This window comes from Phyllobates terribilis, unplaced genomic scaffold (genome assembly GCF_046119375.1).
Source record: "Phyllobates terribilis strain yellow unplaced genomic scaffold, ASM4611937v1 Scaffold_10__3_contigs__length_209671492, whole genome shotgun sequence".
NCBI lineage: Eukaryota > Metazoa > Chordata > Amphibia > Anura > Dendrobatidae > Phyllobates > Phyllobates terribilis.
In genome coordinates, this window is record NW_027362770.1 from 29468484 (window position 1) to 29485583 (window position 17100).

The 17100-nt window shown below is 44.9% G+C and overlaps 1 protein-coding gene across 1 annotated transcript in view; it reads right to left on the reverse strand.

The window, feature by feature from the left end:
* The window catches only part of ATP10B (ATPase phospholipid transporting 10B (putative)), a 666536-nt gene that overhangs the window by 298219 nt on the left and 351217 nt on the right, over window positions 1-17100 (reverse strand). The gene's annotated exons all lie outside the window — the stretch shown is intronic.

The following is a 17100-nucleotide window of genomic DNA, read 5'->3' on the forward strand; positions in this document are numbered from 1 at the left end:
TGGCCTCTAACATTTATGCAATCTCTTTGATTGATTTCTTCTTATTTTTCAGCCTAAAAATGGTCTGTTTCTCTTCCATTTAGAGCTCCCTTGACAGCATATTGTGGGCAGGCCCCCCATCAGGGCGTTACAGCCCTTACTGTCGTATGAGGCCCAGTGAGCAGAGGGGGACTGGTGAGCAGAGAGGACTCAATCGAGCCCCCACTGTTCTGCCCACTGGGCCTCAGCAGCAGTATTCTGCAGGCTCACTTATTGTTAAAGTGCGTTCACTTTAAATCTATTGCCGCGAGGGAAGCTTCCCACACAGCAATAGTTAACAGCCGCCAGTCAATCACTGGCCAGCAGCTGACGTCAGTGTGCACGTCGCTGGCATATGACGTCACTGTCATGCGCCCGTGACCGCACTTCGGGTGATGGGAGATTGGACACTGGTAAGGAGAATGTTTTCTTTTTTTACGACACTCTATGGGGGCAGGATGGAGAGACATTGCGTGCAGAATGGACATACATTGCGGGCAGAATGGAGAGACATTGCAGGCAGAATTATTATTATTTATTATTAAAGGCGCAATTTATTCCATGGCGCTCTACATGTGATAAAGGGGGTATACATAGCAAAAACATTTACATAATCTTAACAAAACGAGTCAGCGACTGGTACAGGAGGAGAGAGGATCCTACCCGCGAGGGCTCACAATCTACATGGGATGGATGGGGATATAGTAGGTGGGGGTAGAGGAGGTCATGCAGTAATGTGGTGGAGCAGTGGTTACTGCAGGTTGTAGGCTTGTCGGAAGAGGTAGGTCTTCAGGTTTCTTTTGAAGGCTTCCACGGTAGACGAGAGTCTGATGTGTTGGGGTAGAGAGTTCCAGAGTAGGGAGGATGCGCGGGAGAAATCTTGTATGAGATTGTGGGAAGAGGAAATAAGAGGAGAGTAGAGCAGGAGATCTTGTGAGGATCGGAGGTTGCGTGGTAGCGAGGTAGGTACCGGGAGACGAGATCACAGATGTATGGAGAAGACAGGTTGTGGATGGCTTTGTATGCAAAGGTTAGGGCTTTGAACTTGAGTCTCTGGGAAATGGGGATCCAGTGAAAGGATTGACAGAGGGGAGAGGCCAGGGAATAGCAGTGGGACAGGTGGATTAGTCGAGCAGCAGAGTTTAGGATAGATTCGAGGGGCGCAAGAGTGTTGTAAGGGAGGCCACAGAGCAGGAGGTTGCAGTAGTCAAGGCGGGAGATGATGAGGGCATGCACTAGTGTTTTTGCAGAGTCTTTGCTGAGGAATGCGCGGCTCCTGGAGACATTTTTGAGTTGGAGTCGGCAGGAAGTGGAAAGGGCTTGGATATGTGGTTTGAAGGAGAGATCAGAGTCCAGGGTTACCCCAAGGCAGTGAGCTTGTGGGACTGGGGAGAGTGAACAGCCATTGACGTTGATGGATAGGTCAGATGGGGGGGTGTGAATAAGAGGGTGGAAAGATGATGAATTCTGTTTTATCCATGTTACATTTTAGAAATCTGGCAGAGAAGAAGGATGAGATGGCAGACAGACATTGTGAGATTTTGGTTAGTAGGGAGGAGATATTGGGTCCAGAGAGGTAGATCTGTGGGTCATCAGCATAGAGGTGATACTGAAAGCCGTGAGATTCTATGATATGTCCAAGGCCAAAGGTGTAGATGGAGAAGAGCAGTGGTCCTAGAACTGAACCTTGGGGGGACACCGACAGATAGGGGGTGAGATGAGGAGGTGGTGCGTGAGGAGGTGGTGCGTGAGTGGGAGATGCTGAATGTCCGGTCTGTTAGGTATGAGGAGATCTAAGATAAGGCCAAGTCCGTGATACCAAGAGATGAGTGAATCTGTAGTAAGAGGGAATGGTCGACTGTGTCGAAGGCAGATGACAGGTCCAGGAGGAGGAGCATGGAGTAGTGTCGCTTGGATTTGGAGGTTAGTAGGTCGTTGGTGGTTTTGGTCAGAGAAGTTTCAGTCAAGTCGGAAGCCAGATTGTAAGCGGTCGAAAGGGGGAACATGAGGAGAGATGGGAGGACAGTTCAAGGTGGACATGTTGTTCTAGTAGTTTTGAGGCATAAGGGAGAAGTGATATGGGGAGGTAGCTAGTCAGAGAGGATGGGTCAAGGGAGGGCTTTTTGAGGATGGGTGTGATTGAGGCATGTTTGAAACATGAGGGGAAGACATCTGTTGTTAATGACAGGTTGAAGAGGTGGGTTAGGGTTGGGATGAAGACTGTGGTATGGTTAGGGATGAGATTGGGTCAAGTTCGCAGGTGGTGAGGTGTGATTTGGAGAGTAAAGAGGAGACTTGACCTTCTGTAATGGTGGAGAAGTGGGGTTTGGAGGAGGAAGGTTGAGTAGATATGAGGAGGGGTTGTGGGGACCTTAGGCAAAAGATTTGTCTGATGGTGTCAATCTTCTGCTTGAAGAATGAGGCAAAGTGTTCGGCTGAAATAAGAGAAGAGGGAGGAGGTGCTGGGGGATGAAGGAGAGAATTTAAAGTGTTAAATAGCTGTTTAGGGTTGTGGGACAGGGAAGATATGAGAGATGAGAAGTATGTTTGTTTTGCTGCAGTGAGTGTGGATTTGAAAATAGTCAGGGATTGTTGGAATGCGATGAAGTGCTCGATGGAGTGAGACCTTTTCCATCTCCGCTCCGCAACCCTGGAGGCCCGTTGCAGTTATTTAGTAAGGTTGGTGTGCCAGGGTTGCCTGTTGATTGTGCGAGCTTTGGTATGTGTGAGAGGGGCGATCGAGTCGAGAGCTGCAGCTATTGTGGTGTTATATAAAGCAGCAGCAATATCTGCGTCGTGTACGTGTAAAGAATTTATGTCTGTAAGTGGGAGGAGGGATTCAGAGAGTGAGTAGTTCAAGGTGTTTGAGGTTTCTGCGAGGGTGTGTAAGTTTGTGGAATGGGGATTGTGGACCTGGAGAGGAGAGGGTAGAGAATGAGAGGAGGTTGTGGTCAGAGAGAGGAAGAGGTGAGTTAGAGAGATTAGATAGGGAACAGAGGCGGGTGAAGATGAAGTCCAGCATGTGGCCATCTTTATGAGTAACTGCAGAAGATCATTGAGCAAGGCCGAAGGAGGAAGTGAGGGATAGGAACTTAGAGAAAGATGAGTGGGAAGTGTCAATGGGGATGTTGAAGTCACCCATTATGATAGTGGGGATGTCAGCGGAAAGGAAGTGAAGCAGCCAGGTGATGAAGTGGTCTTAGAAAGTGGTGGCTAGCCCTGGGGGTCTGTAAATGACAGCCAGTTGGAGGTCAGAGGGGGAATAGATACACACACAGTGCACCTCAAAAGACGGGAGTGTAACGGAGGGTGGCAGTGGTATTTGGGTGAAGGCGCAGGTATCTGACAGGAGAAAACCTATGCCTCCACCATGTTTGCCGTTGGGGCAGGGGTGTGGGAAAGGTGGAATCCGCCATACGAAGGGTTGCGAGAGTTTGTGGGAGGTCATGGATAGGAGGTAGAAGTGACTGTGGGGATATGGCGAGGAGGACCAGGATTTGGAGAGATGTCGCCAGCAGTGAGAAAGAGTAGAGAAAGCGTTAACAGGTGGGAGTAGGAGAGAGCATGAGATGGCTGTCTGTGTTTGGAGATACAGAACTGAATGTTGAGGAATAATTCTGAGGAGGAGTTGAGATGAATGGGGAGGATGGAGGGAAAGATGAACAGTTTCTTACAAGGTGTAGGGATTTGAGGGGTTACTAGAAAGTGGAGGACTTTTGGGGAAAAAGTGAAAGCTAACAGAAACATAGTTAAAAGAGAGTAAGTAGTCAAAGTGTTGGTTACCTGACTCCTGCCCCAACTAACTGCCTCTGAAATAACTGCCACTTATCTCCGAAGCCACTTTACACAAGAAGACACGTGCACAACCCAGCACGCGTGCACCCCTTAAGGAGCTTCTAAATATATAGGGTACACTAAACCATCAGGTGAGGGGCATTGTGGGAGCAGCTTGTGGCTAAATTAGCCGCTGCTCACATCACCAGGATGGGTGATCAAAGACCGAACTAGTACTCTGTAGGCTCTGCAGTTTAGCACCTCTAAACATCAGATAAAATCTACAGTGGGGAAAGGACAGACATATGTGAGTATTGAATGGAATGGGACAGATAAGGCAGAAATATCAAGCGGAGAATTGTACCAGTAAGTTGATTCAGGGAAGCAAAGCAATAGATGACGACATATACAGCGAGCAGAGGAATTGTGCAGGAGCAGAGCATGTACCTGTGTGAAAAGAGAAGACGACGGGTGTTAGTCCATGGCCTCTGAAATAACTGTCACTCATCTCCGAAGCCACTTTGCACAGGAAAACGCGTGCACAGAATGGAGAGACTATGGGGGCAAAATGGAGACACATTGCGGGCAGAATGGAGAGACATTGGGAGCAGCATGGAGACATTGGGGGCAGCATGGAGACAATGGGGGCAGGATATGGCATATTAATTATTACTTTAGGAAATAATTAAATGATATTATTACTGCTCTCATGTATTTTATTTTTGAAGATACTGTTTTCAGTGAGGGGGTCCTGTTACTGGGCAGGGCGGCGCTATGTCGCTTTCTTTTCTTCATCTGTAGTGCAGAAGTTAGGGATAAATTGGAGAATGCGCTCTGGGAGCGGTGCTATAGATAACTTATTTTATGCAGAGACGAGTCCTGGCCGGAATAAGTTATGGCGGTCTGAGCTGGATTAAGGAAAAAAGTGAAGATTTAGGACATCACCTAGAGATGTCTCCAGTTAGTCAGTGTGTTACCTATACACTTACACTATACACTGAATACTATGTACAGCGCTCCTGTGTATAATGGCACTTATGGTAATATTAGTATTGTGTTAATGATCAGTATTGTAGCATTCGGTCACTGTGGTGGTAACATGCGATCTGGTCATAGTGTGGCGGTATTTGTCCCTTGTATGTGGTACTATTCGGTCACTATGTTGTGGTAATATGTGGTCTGGTATATGATATTATTGGTCATTTTAAAAAATGTATGTGACACATTCCCATAAATAAAAATATACCTAAAAAGAGTATTTGGTATTATAAGAAATATTTAATAGGTTAGAGTAGAGTATGGCCCGGCTAGAAGAGTCTACCTTGTCGTGGTGGTGGCTTAAAAAATCTTTTGGCCAAAACAAAAGCTGCTGGCTATGTATGTGATATGGTGTTCGATGGGAACTGTTAATGTGTGATTGGTGAGGACGGGGTGCAGAAGTGGAGCTTTTCCAAGAGTGGGCAGTGGGACTGTGGAAGATTCGAGGGATGGAGGAGTAGCTGGAGTGGAGCCTCGGCAGAGTCTCAAGGGGGACTGAAAATTTTGCCAGTATGGGGCCCCGAAATTCCTGATGGCAGCCCTGATTGTGGTTCACATCAACAGCTTCCAAATTCAAATGCCACATCTGGAGTCAGCTCCAGACCTTTTATCCTGCTTTAATTGATGATGGATTCATGAGGGAATAGCTCATGCAGCCTATTAAAGATCTTTTGAGATAATTGTCCAATTACCTTTGGTCCCTCGAAAAAGAGGCAGTAGCATATTAAAGAGCTGTAATTCCTAAACCCTTACTCCAATTAGGATGTGAATAACCTCCAATTAAAGCAGAGAGTCTGCACATTATGTTTTGCTACCTAAAATGCCAAAACTTGTGTGACTCTCTAAATATTTCTGGACCAAACAGTTTATTAGAACTTGATCAGTGTTCTCTATCAGGTGACATGTTAGGGGTGTGAAATATATATATATATATATATATATATATATATACACACACACACACATATACATATACACATACACACACATACACACGAGGGTCAGTCAATAAGTAATGCCTCCTATTTTTTTTCTCCTTAACTAAGGTAGTTATGTTAAATATTCGAATTTGGCACAGTTCCTCAAACCTTCTTCTCCAATCCACAGCAATTGCAACTTCCTGCACCAACAGGTGGCAGGACTGTATCAGTTTGCAAAATGGCTGAAATCGATGTTCGTATTAGACAACGTTCTGTGATTGAATTCTTGCACGCAGAAGGTGAAACGCCCATTCGAATTCATGAGAGACTGAAAAATGTGTACGGTGATGCAACAGTGGATGTCAGTACTGTTAGACGATGAGTTCGTCGCTGTAACACAGCTGAAGGGCCATCACCGTTGGCTGACAAAATGCGGAGTGGCAGGCCAGTAACCGCAGTGACTCCAAGCAACATTCAGCGAGTCGATGACATCATTCGTGGTCACCGCAGGGTGACTGCAGATGAATTGTGTGGCATTATCTGCCTCAGTAAAGGCAGTGTGATCAAAATTATTGGACAACTGGGATACAGAAAAGTTTGTGCACGGTGGGTCCCAAGAATGCTTTTTACCATGCTGGAATACATGCCCTTGTTAAACGGTGGACCAAGACTTTGGAAATGGATGGAGATTATATTGAAAAGTGACAAATTAATCGTTAATGTTGTGGTTTTCAACCTATGTAATTGCATTTGAATTTCTTGCCAATTAAAAGGAGAAAAAGATAGGAGGCATTGCTTATTGACTGACCCTCGTGAAATATATATATATATATATATCAGATGGTGGCCCGATTCTAATGCATCGGGTATTTTAGAATATGTATGCGGCCGACCGGGCGCAATCAGCAAAACGGTGTTTAAATTTGCCGGCGATATCGCTGATTGGTCGCGGTGGCCGGCCGCGACCAATCAGCAGAGCGTTGTTTAAATTTGGCGCCAATCTCGCAGATTGGGCGCGTCTGGCGTACGCGACCAATCAGCAGAGCGTTGTTTAAATTTGGCGCCAAGCTCGCTGATTGGTCGCAGCTGGCGTCCGCAACCAATTAGCACAGCAGTGTTTAAATGTGGCGCCCAAATCGGTGATTGGTCGCGGGCAGCGGCCGCGACCAATCAGCAGAGCGGTGTTTAACTTTAGCGCCAAGATCACTGATTGGTCGCATGCGGAGAGCGTGACCAATCAGCGAATCGTATTGGTGAGGACCGGGGAGCGCTGCTGCCTGTACCGCTACTTCCGCTGCGAGAAGCCGGGACCGGGACATGAGCGACTGCTCGCAGCAGAAGTATCCCGACCCGTAGCGCCGCCCCCCGGTCCTCCCTTGACACTTTTGCCGCTGATGTTCCCACAGTATCCGCATGGTGTTACTAAGGTCCTGACATTTGTTTTAAAAAACGCTGATTGGTCGCTGGCGCAGCCCGCGACCAATCACTGATTTGGGCGCCCAATTTAAATATCGGCCGCGACCAATCACCGATCTTGGCTCCACATTTAAACACCGCTGTGCTGATTGGTCGCCGACGCTGGGCGCGACCAATCACCGATTTTGGCGCCACATTTAAATAGCGTCCGCGACCAATCAGCACAGCGGTGTTTAAATGTGGAGCCAAGATCGGTGATTGGTCGCGGCCAATATTTAAATTTGGCGCCCAAATCGGTGATTGGTCGCGGGCAGCGCCAGCGACCAATCATCGATTTTCAACACAAATGTCCGGACCTTTGTAACACCATGCAGATAATGTGGGGACATCAGCGGCTAGGGTGTGAAGGGAGGACCGGGGAGCGGCGCTGACATCCAATTGGTCGCGGCAGCTATTTAAATGTGCCGCACAAATCGGTGATTGGTCGCCGTCTTGGCCCGCGACCAATCACTGATCTTGTCGCCAGAGTTAAACACTACTGTGCTGATTGGTCGCGGCCGATATTTAAATGTGGCGCCCAAATCGGTGATTGGTCGCGGGCAGCGTCATCGACCAATCAGCACAGCGGTGTTTAACTTTTGTTTAACCGGGACATGAGCGGGCGTTCGCAGCAGAAGTATCCCGACCCGCAGCGCCGCTCCCCGGTCCTCTCTTCCGCATGGAGGTCAGCGACGCCGGCGGTCCTTCCGCTGCTACCGGTCAGAAGATGAGAGCCTCGCGCCGCTCATCTCCCGGCTGCATCTCCTTCCCGCAGATGGGTCCGGCGGTCGAGGTCCTTCTGCTGGTACCAGCCCGGAGATGAGCGCCTCGCGGCGCTCATCTCCCGGCTGCATCGCTGCTGAGCTCCGTCCCGCAGATGAGCCGCTAACGGCCGCCATCTTTTTCCAGAAATCCCGCGGCGCTGATTGGCCGCTGCCGGACCAATGAGCGACGCGGGATTTCCTGGACAGACAGACAGACAGGATAAGACGAATATATATATATATATTTATTATATATATATATATATATATATATATATATATATATATATATATATATATATCTATATCTATATCTATATCTATATCTATATCTATATATATATATATATATATATATATCTATATCTATATCTATAATATCGTCTTATCCTGTCTGTCTGTCTGTCTGTCCTGGAAATCCCGCGTCGCTCATTGGTCCGGCAGCGGGATTTCTGAAAAAAGATGGCGGCCATTAGCGGCTCATCTGCGGGACGGAGATGCAGCCGGGTGATGACCGGCGCGAGGCGCTCATCTCCCGGCCGGTAGCAGCAGAAGGACCCCGACCCCCGGCGCCGCTGACCTCCATGCGGAAGGGAGGACCGGGGAGCGGCGCTGCGGGTCGGGATACTTTTGCTGCGAGCAGTCGCTCATCTACCGGCTTCTCGCAGCGGAAGTAGCCACACAGGCAGCGACGCTCCCCGGTCCTCACCAATACGATTCGATGATTGGTCGTGGTCTCCGGCCGCGACCAATCACTGATATTGCCGCAAAAGTTAAACACCGCTGTGCTGATTGGTCGCGGACGCTGCCTGCGACCAATCACCGATTTGGCGCCACATTTAAACACTGCTGTGCTGATTGGTCGCAGACGCTGCCCGCGACCAATCACCGATTTGGGCGCCACATTTAAACACTGCTGCCACATTTAAATAGCGTCTGCGACCAATCAGCGAGATTGGTGCCAAATTGAAACACAGCTCAGCTGATTGGTCGCGGTCGCCAACCGCGACCAATCAGCAATATTGGCGCCAAATTTAAACCACGCTCTGCTAATTGGTCGCGGCCGTCGGCCGTGACCAATCAGCGATATTGGCGCCAAATTTAAACACCACTTCAGTGATTGGTCGCGGTTGCCAGCCACGACTGATCAGCATTATTGGCACCAAATTTAAAAACCGCTCGGCTGATTGGTCGCGGTTACCGGTCGCGAATAATCACCATTATTGGCGGCAAATTTAATTACCACTCTGCTGATTGGTCGCGACCGCCGGCCGCAAACAATCAGCATTATTGGCGCCAAATTTAAACCCCGCTCTGCTAATTGGTCGCGTTCGCTGATTGCGCCCGGTCGGCCGCATACATATTCTGGAATACCCGATGCGTTAGAATCGGGCCACCATCTAATACACACACACATATATATATATATATGAATTAACACATGTGGAATTATATACTTAACAAAAAAGTGTGAAACAACTGAAAATATGTCTTATATTCTAGGTTCTTCAAAGTAGCTACCTTTTGCTTTGATGACTGCTTTGCACACTCTTGGCATTCTCTTGATGAGCTTCAAGAGGTAGTCACCGGAAATGGTCTTCCAACAATCTTGAAGGAGTTCCCAGAGATGCTTAGCACTTGTTGGCCCTTTTGCCTTCACTCTGCGGTCCAGCTCACCCCAAACCATCTCGATTGGGTTCAGGTCTGGTGACTGTGGAGGCCAGGTCATCTGGCGTAGCACCCCATCACTCTCCTTCTTGGTCAAATAGCCCTTACACAGCCTGGAGGTGTGTTGGGGGTCATTGTCCTGTAGAAAAATAAATGATGGTCCAACTAAACACAAACCGGATGGAATAGCATGCTGCTGCAAGATGCTGTGGTAGCCATGCTGGTTCAATATGCCTTCAATTTTGAATAAATCCCCAACAGTGTCACCAGCAAAGCACCCCCACACCATCACACCTCCTCCTCCATGCTTCAAGGTGGGAACCAGGCATGTAGAGTCCATACGTTCACCTTTTCTGCGTCGCACAAAGACACGGTGGTTGGAACCAAAGATCTCAAATTTGGACTCATCAGACCAAAGCACAGATTTCCACTGGTCTAATGTCCATTCCTTGTGTTCTTTAGCCCAAACAAGTCTCTTCTGCTTGTTGCCTGTCCTTAGCAGTGGTTTCCTAGCAGCTATTTTACCATGATGGCCTGCTGCACAAAGTCTCCTCTTAACAGTTGTTGTAGAGCTGTGTCTGCTGCAAGAACTCTGTGTGGCATTGACCTGGTCTCTAATCTGAGCTGCTGTTAACCTGCGATTTCTGAGGCTGGTGACTCGGATAAACTTATCCTCAGAAGCAGAGGTGACTCTTGGTCTTCCTTTCCTGGGGTGGTCCTCATTTGAGCCAGTTTCTTTGTAGCGCTTAATAGTTTTTGCAACTGCACTTGGGGACACTTTCAAAGTTTTCTCAATTTTTCACACTGACTGACCTTCATTTCTTAAAGTAATGATGGCCACTCATTTTTCTTTACTTGGAATTTGTATTATGGCAAGAAAAAAGCAGCTAACAGTCTATTCAGTAGGACTATCAGCTGTGTATCCACCAGACTTCTGCACAACACAACTGATGGTCCCAACCCCATTTATAAGGCAAGAAATCCCACTTATTAAACCTGACAGGGCACACCTGTGAAGTGAAAACCATTTCCGGTGCCTACCTCTTGAAGCTCATCAAGAGAATGCCAAGAGTGTGCAAAGCAGTCATCAAAGCAAAAGGTGGCTACTTTGAAGAACCTAGAATATAAGACATATTTTCAGTTGTTTCGCACTTTTTTGTTAAGAATATAATTCCACATGTGTTAATTCATAGTTTTGATGCCTTCAGTGTGAATGTACAATTTTCAAAGTCATGAAAATACAGAACAATCTTTAAATGAGAAGGTGTGCCCAAACTTTTGGTCTGTACTGTATATACATACACACACGCATATATATGTACGTATATACATCAAATTTGACACCTGATAGAGAGCAAGAAATCAAGTTCAATTGTAGCTGCAGAAGATTATTACAATGTCATAATGATAAAGTAAGGGGGTGCTTGGAAAAATTTCCCAGAGGTCGTCATTTTTAATCTATCCCCCATCCAACTACTATTCCTCATCGATCACACTCCAGCACAGATAACATTTGCTCCATTTCACAATGTAGAATGTAATCAGACTGAAGCGCTCATACCGTTTGGAAATATACAGATATTAGACTGAGCACACTTGCTTTGATCTTAGGATTTAAAATGAGAATTGCAGAAAGAACAAAGGAAAAAAAGTGTGTTTCTCAAAAGGATTCTTCTTAATCAGAAAATATAAACCAGAGTGGCTGAGTAGGTTAAATGAATAGTTGGCAACAAGCATCCAAAGCATACAAATGAGGTACAACTTGGGAATCCAAAAGGTTAGTATTTCCAATTATTACCTTACCATTCTAAGAAAAGTCATCATAAAGTAACGTTACACAATGGTACGGATGCTGATACGGATCCACAGGAAAGAGAACTTACAGAGTTAAAATTAAGAGGAATTTCTCATAAAACACTTATGTTCTGGCAACTTCCTCTTCAGTCCGGTATTTGAATATCTGCTTTATGGTCTGAACATCTAAACGCCATATGGTTCTACTGATTTGCTTTATATACGGAACATTAGATCTGATATTGGGAAGGGAGGGCAGGTGTAAAAGTTTTAATGTAAGCTCTAAAATGCAGATGCATTACAGGCATCTGAAATCAAGCTCATGTCTATGGAATATTTAGGTGACCCTGTGTAGTACAGGTACGTTCATGTTAACCGATCAAGGTCTGTGTCATATTTCCACCATCAAAGCAATTGGGTATGGGGGATGTGCATTAAAATTTAACTTTTATTTGGGCTAATTGAATACTATCACAACAGAAAAGAAAAAAAAAAGAAAAACACACCCAACAAACAAAGCACAATAAAAATTAATGTACAAACTTAACTACCGTAGATATCCACAATACCTCACAAATGAGGAGAAAATCAGAGCAATCTTGTTAGCATTAATTCTTCTCTCTTATCCCGCTGCATGAGAAGTGGGTGGGGGGCACTTAGCACTTAAAGAAGGCCGGCCCTGTAACCATCCTTTATCCTTTTTGCCTACTCAACCTACTGCTCCCTACAATTATATGTATGTTACTGTATATATGGTCATAGAAAGTGTACATTATTGGTTGTTCCGGTTTGGGGACACACATTTGATTTGTTGTGGTGGATTTATTTGACACAAATAAAAACAGTAAATGTTAGTGAAATATAGGGGACCTCCAATATGGTCGCTACTACAATGCCGACATGGGATGAACTTTCTCGAAGTCCTGGATAGCAAATCTGCCTGGTCACCAAGTGATACATGTCACGACATTGCTGTATGATATCTCGGGGCTAGGGCATCTTCCCTATTCCTCAAGCTAGGGCCGCGTTAGCTAGTCCTGTCCCCGGATTAATTTGAATGGTGAAGATACCAGGGCCACATGCCTTCCTGAGCTCCTAAATTAGCCCTTATCTGTTCCCTCCCCTATCCAGGGAAATGGGGAGTAGTAGTGTATAAGAATGCACAAACCAGACTAACAAGGGAAGACATACAGGGATAAATGAAAATACCAATCATACAAATAGGCACTCACAAAATAACAGAGTGGAACACCGGGAAGTAAAGGGAAGGAAAAAACAAATAGGAGAGGATGAGGCTATGCACACAGACAAATCACCAAGCAACAGTCTTTAGAACAACACTCCAAACCCCTCCAATTCCAGAAGCAGGCAGTATGAAACTAACACTAGCAATACCCGATTGCTAGAGGAGTGTATATACAGCAGAGGGGAGTGGCCAACACTGAACAGCTGAGCCCATCAAAGCAGGAAAGCTCCAGAAGCTCTCAACTGAACAGATTAACCCCTGCACTGCTAGCAGAAATCTGCACCATTTAATATGATGGTGAAGGGCTTCTAAACAGTGCATGAGTACGTGAAATCAGTCACCGCATTCTTCTGGCACCTCTGTTGCGGTAAACTTGTGACAATACATCTCCTTTTAATGTTTTAAAATATATATTAGGTAGGTAGAATGGTCAATGAGCTTTTCTAGAGGAAGCAGTAACTTAAAGTGTAACTGGGGACTCCTGGTCCACTGGCAAAATATGTAGTCTGGCCCCCACATGTCCTCTTACACAAACAACTTATTAAAATTCGATAGAGCAACCTATATTTTTAACTCCTGCTTTATGCATACAAGAGAATACAGGTACTGTGATGTTACTGGGTTTTATTCCCATTTTGTAAGATTTGAGGCATCATTGCTATATAAGTTGTATAAAGATATACAGACCGAGGGATTGGTGATATAGAAATATGTATACAGTGAAACTTGATTGGGAGGACCATCCAAAATTACAGTGAAGATATTCTTCTGGTAATCAGAATAAAACGGCTAAGAAGCTTAATATTTTGGCAATAGTGTTATTAACGTTTACCTATTAGTATTTTAATGAGCAATAAACTTAAAAGATCATTTTTAATTGGCTTACTGACTATTGTATGTTTGATTCAAAGTAGTGGAGTTGCTAATCATGATTTTAAATATATATCCGTCGCATTTGATACTTGATAGACAGGTCTACCTCATACTTATATGTACTGTGGAAATCAAATCTTTTTAACATGCAGAATATTTGGCAGAAGTGACAATCTTTTTAAACAGGCATTTTAGTTTAGTATTTAAGTGACCATTGACCCCGCACTATTACAATGGACATTACAGTGATCATTACAGCAGCATTGTAACTTTAGCTGGGTTATCAAGCTTGTGCTGTGACGTCACCATTTATAATCCTGTATTATGACATCATTGAATTTATTGTCACAACTGTGTTTAATCGCTGTGGTCAGATATCATTGTACGCAGTACCCAGATACTGTGACAGAACTGTAAAGCACGGCATACACACGAGATAGCTGTGCCATCTTAACCTACATACATATATTTTCCCCTATCCCCATTGTTCTCATTTTATGTATCAACCTTTTGTGTGGAACCGTATCAAAAGCTTTTGAAAAGTCCATATACACAACATCCACTGCATTTCCTTGGTCCAGTCCAGAACTTGTCTCCTCATAAAAACTGATCAGATTAGTCTGACAGGAACGGTCCCTTGTAAACCCATGTTGATATTGGGTCATGAGGTTATTCTTCTTCAGATACTCTAGTACAGCATCTCTTAGGACACCCTCCAGGATTTTACCCACAGTAGAGGTTAAGCTTACTGGCCTATAATTTCCGAGTTTGGTTTTTGTCCCCTTTTTGAATATTGGCACCACATTTGCTATACGCCAGTCCCGTGGTACAGACCCTGTTATTATGGAATCTTTAAAGATTAAAAATAACGGTCTATGACGTTACTTAATTCCTGCAGTACTCGCGGGTGTATCCCATCCAGGCCCAGGGATTTGTCAACTTAGTGATTTTTAGATGCCGCTGTACGTCCTGCTGGGTTAAACAAGTGACATTTAATGGAAAATTATTGTTATCATTCATCATATTTCTGTCATGCGATTTTCATGTGTAAATACTGTTGAAAAAAAATCATTTAGCATATTGGCTTTTTCCTCATCCTCATCCACCATTTCACCCAGACTATTTTTAAGGGGGCCAACACTATCATTTTTTAGTTTCTTACTATTTATGTAGTTAAAGAATATTTTGGGATTATTTTTACTTTCTCTGGCAATGAGTCTCTCTGTCTCGGTTATGTTCTGCAACTTAGAACTAAGGGATAGGAGGGAAAAGCTGTCCCTGCACGGAGACTCAGCTTAACCCTACACTGGGGTGGGTGCCCCATACCTTATGAATAGCCCCACCGAAACTCCTGCACTGAACACAAATGAAGTACTGAAGGAAGGGGAAAGGGGTCCCTAAAAGATCTAAGGACTGGGAGCAAAAGCTGGAGACCTCCTAACAGAAAAGTTAGTTGCAGAAACAAAGATTAAAGGAAACAAAACTGGTGGAACAAGAAGTCCCAGGATAATAATTGACCAAAGCACAAAGAACTAAACAAGGCTACTTAGCCAGAGCACAAGCGTAAAAACACTGAGGTCCAGCAGGGAATGGGAGCCAGGTGCTGAGTAATAAAGAGTGCAGAGATCACATGACCAAGAAACCCAGCACCAGAGGAAAAACTAGAAGCCAGCAAACCACAACAAGATGGCCGATAGTAAAACAAAATAGATTCTAACAGTCTCAATCTTTGATGCCTTGATTTGTTTTTTACAGAATTTATTTAATTTTCTGTATTAATTTAATGCCTCATCACTACCTACTTGCTTTAGTTCTCTAAATGCTTTCTTTTTGTCACTTATTGCACTCCTTACAGCTCTATTTAGCCATAGTGGTTTACTCCTATTTCTAGCATGTTTATTCCCATAGGGTATATATTGGACATAGGTCCTATTCAGGATGCTAATAAATGTCTCCCATTTGCTTTGTGTAGTTTTATGTCTCAGGATATATCGTCCCAGTTTATTGCACTAAGATCATCTCTCAACCATTGTAAATTTGCCTTCCTGAAGTTTAGTGTCCTTGTAACCCCTCTACTACACATCTTATTAAAGGTTACATGAAAACGTATTATTTTGTGATCACTATTACCCTAGTGACCCCCAACTCGTATATTTGATATGCGGTCTGGCCTGTTGGTTAATATTAGGTCTAGCAGTGCCCCCCTTCTTGTTGGGTCCTGAACCAGTTGTGAAAGGTAATTGTCTCTCATAGTTGTCAAAAACCTATTACCTTTGCTTGAACTACAGGTTTCTGCTCCCCAATGTATTTCAGGGTAGTTGAAGTCCTCCATAATAATGACTTCTCCTTGAGTCGCTGCTTCATCTATTTGCTTTATGAGGATATTCTCGGTTGCTTCCATGATTTTTGGAGACTTATAACAAACCCCTATCAGTAATTTATTATTTTTTCCCCCTCCCCTTATCTCCACCCACAGGGACTCTACATTTTCATTAGATTCACATATATTCTCATGCAAGATGTGTTTTAAGGATGATTTTACATATAAACACACACCCCCCCTCGCTTGTTTGCACGGTCATTTCTGAACAGACTATAGCCCTGTAAATTAACTGCCCAGTCAAGGCTCTCGTCCAGCCATGTCTTAGATATCCCCATCGTGTCATAATTATTTTCCAACAAAATTAATTCTAATTCCTCCATTTTGTTGGTGAGGCTTCTGGAATTAGTGTACATGCATTTTATGTATCTCTCTGTACCTCTATTCCAGTGTTTCTCAACTCCAATCCTCAGGACCCCCCAACAGGCCATGTTTTCAGGATTTCCTTAGTATTGCACAGGTGATGGAAGTTCTCTCATCTGCGCAATACTAAGGAGATCCTGAAAACATGATCTGTTGTGGGGTCCTGAGTACTGGAGTTGAGAAACACTGCTCTATTCCTTCTTACTATATTGACTGTTGTAACCCCACCCCCAATTTCTTTATTTGAGCCCAGGTCACTATCTGCACTATCTTCCCCACCTATAAAATGAATACCTTCCCACCCAATCCCTAGTTTAAACACTCCTCCAACCTTCTAGCCATTTTCTCCCCCAGCACAGCTGCACCCTCCCATTGAGGTGCAGCCAGTCCCTAGCGTAGAGCCTGTAGCCAACTGAGAAGTCAGCCCAGTTCTCCATGAACCCAAACCCCTCCTTCCTACACCAATTCCTGAGCCACTTATTTATCTCCCTAATCTCCCGTTGCCTCTCTGGCGTGGCACGTGGTACAGGCAGTATTTCAGGGAATACCACCTTGGAGGTCCTTGCTTTAAGCTTGCAGCCTAATTCCCTGAAATCATCTTTAAAGGACCTTCTACCTAATTCTAACTTTGTCATTTGTGCCAATGTGCACCATGACTGCTGGGTCCACAGCAGCCCCTCCCAATAATCTGTCAACCCGATCAGCGATGTGCTGGACTCGAGCGCCAGGTAGGCAGCACACTGTTCGACGATCCCTGTCTTTGATTGCCCCATCTGTTCCCCTAATAATGGAGTCACCGACTACCAG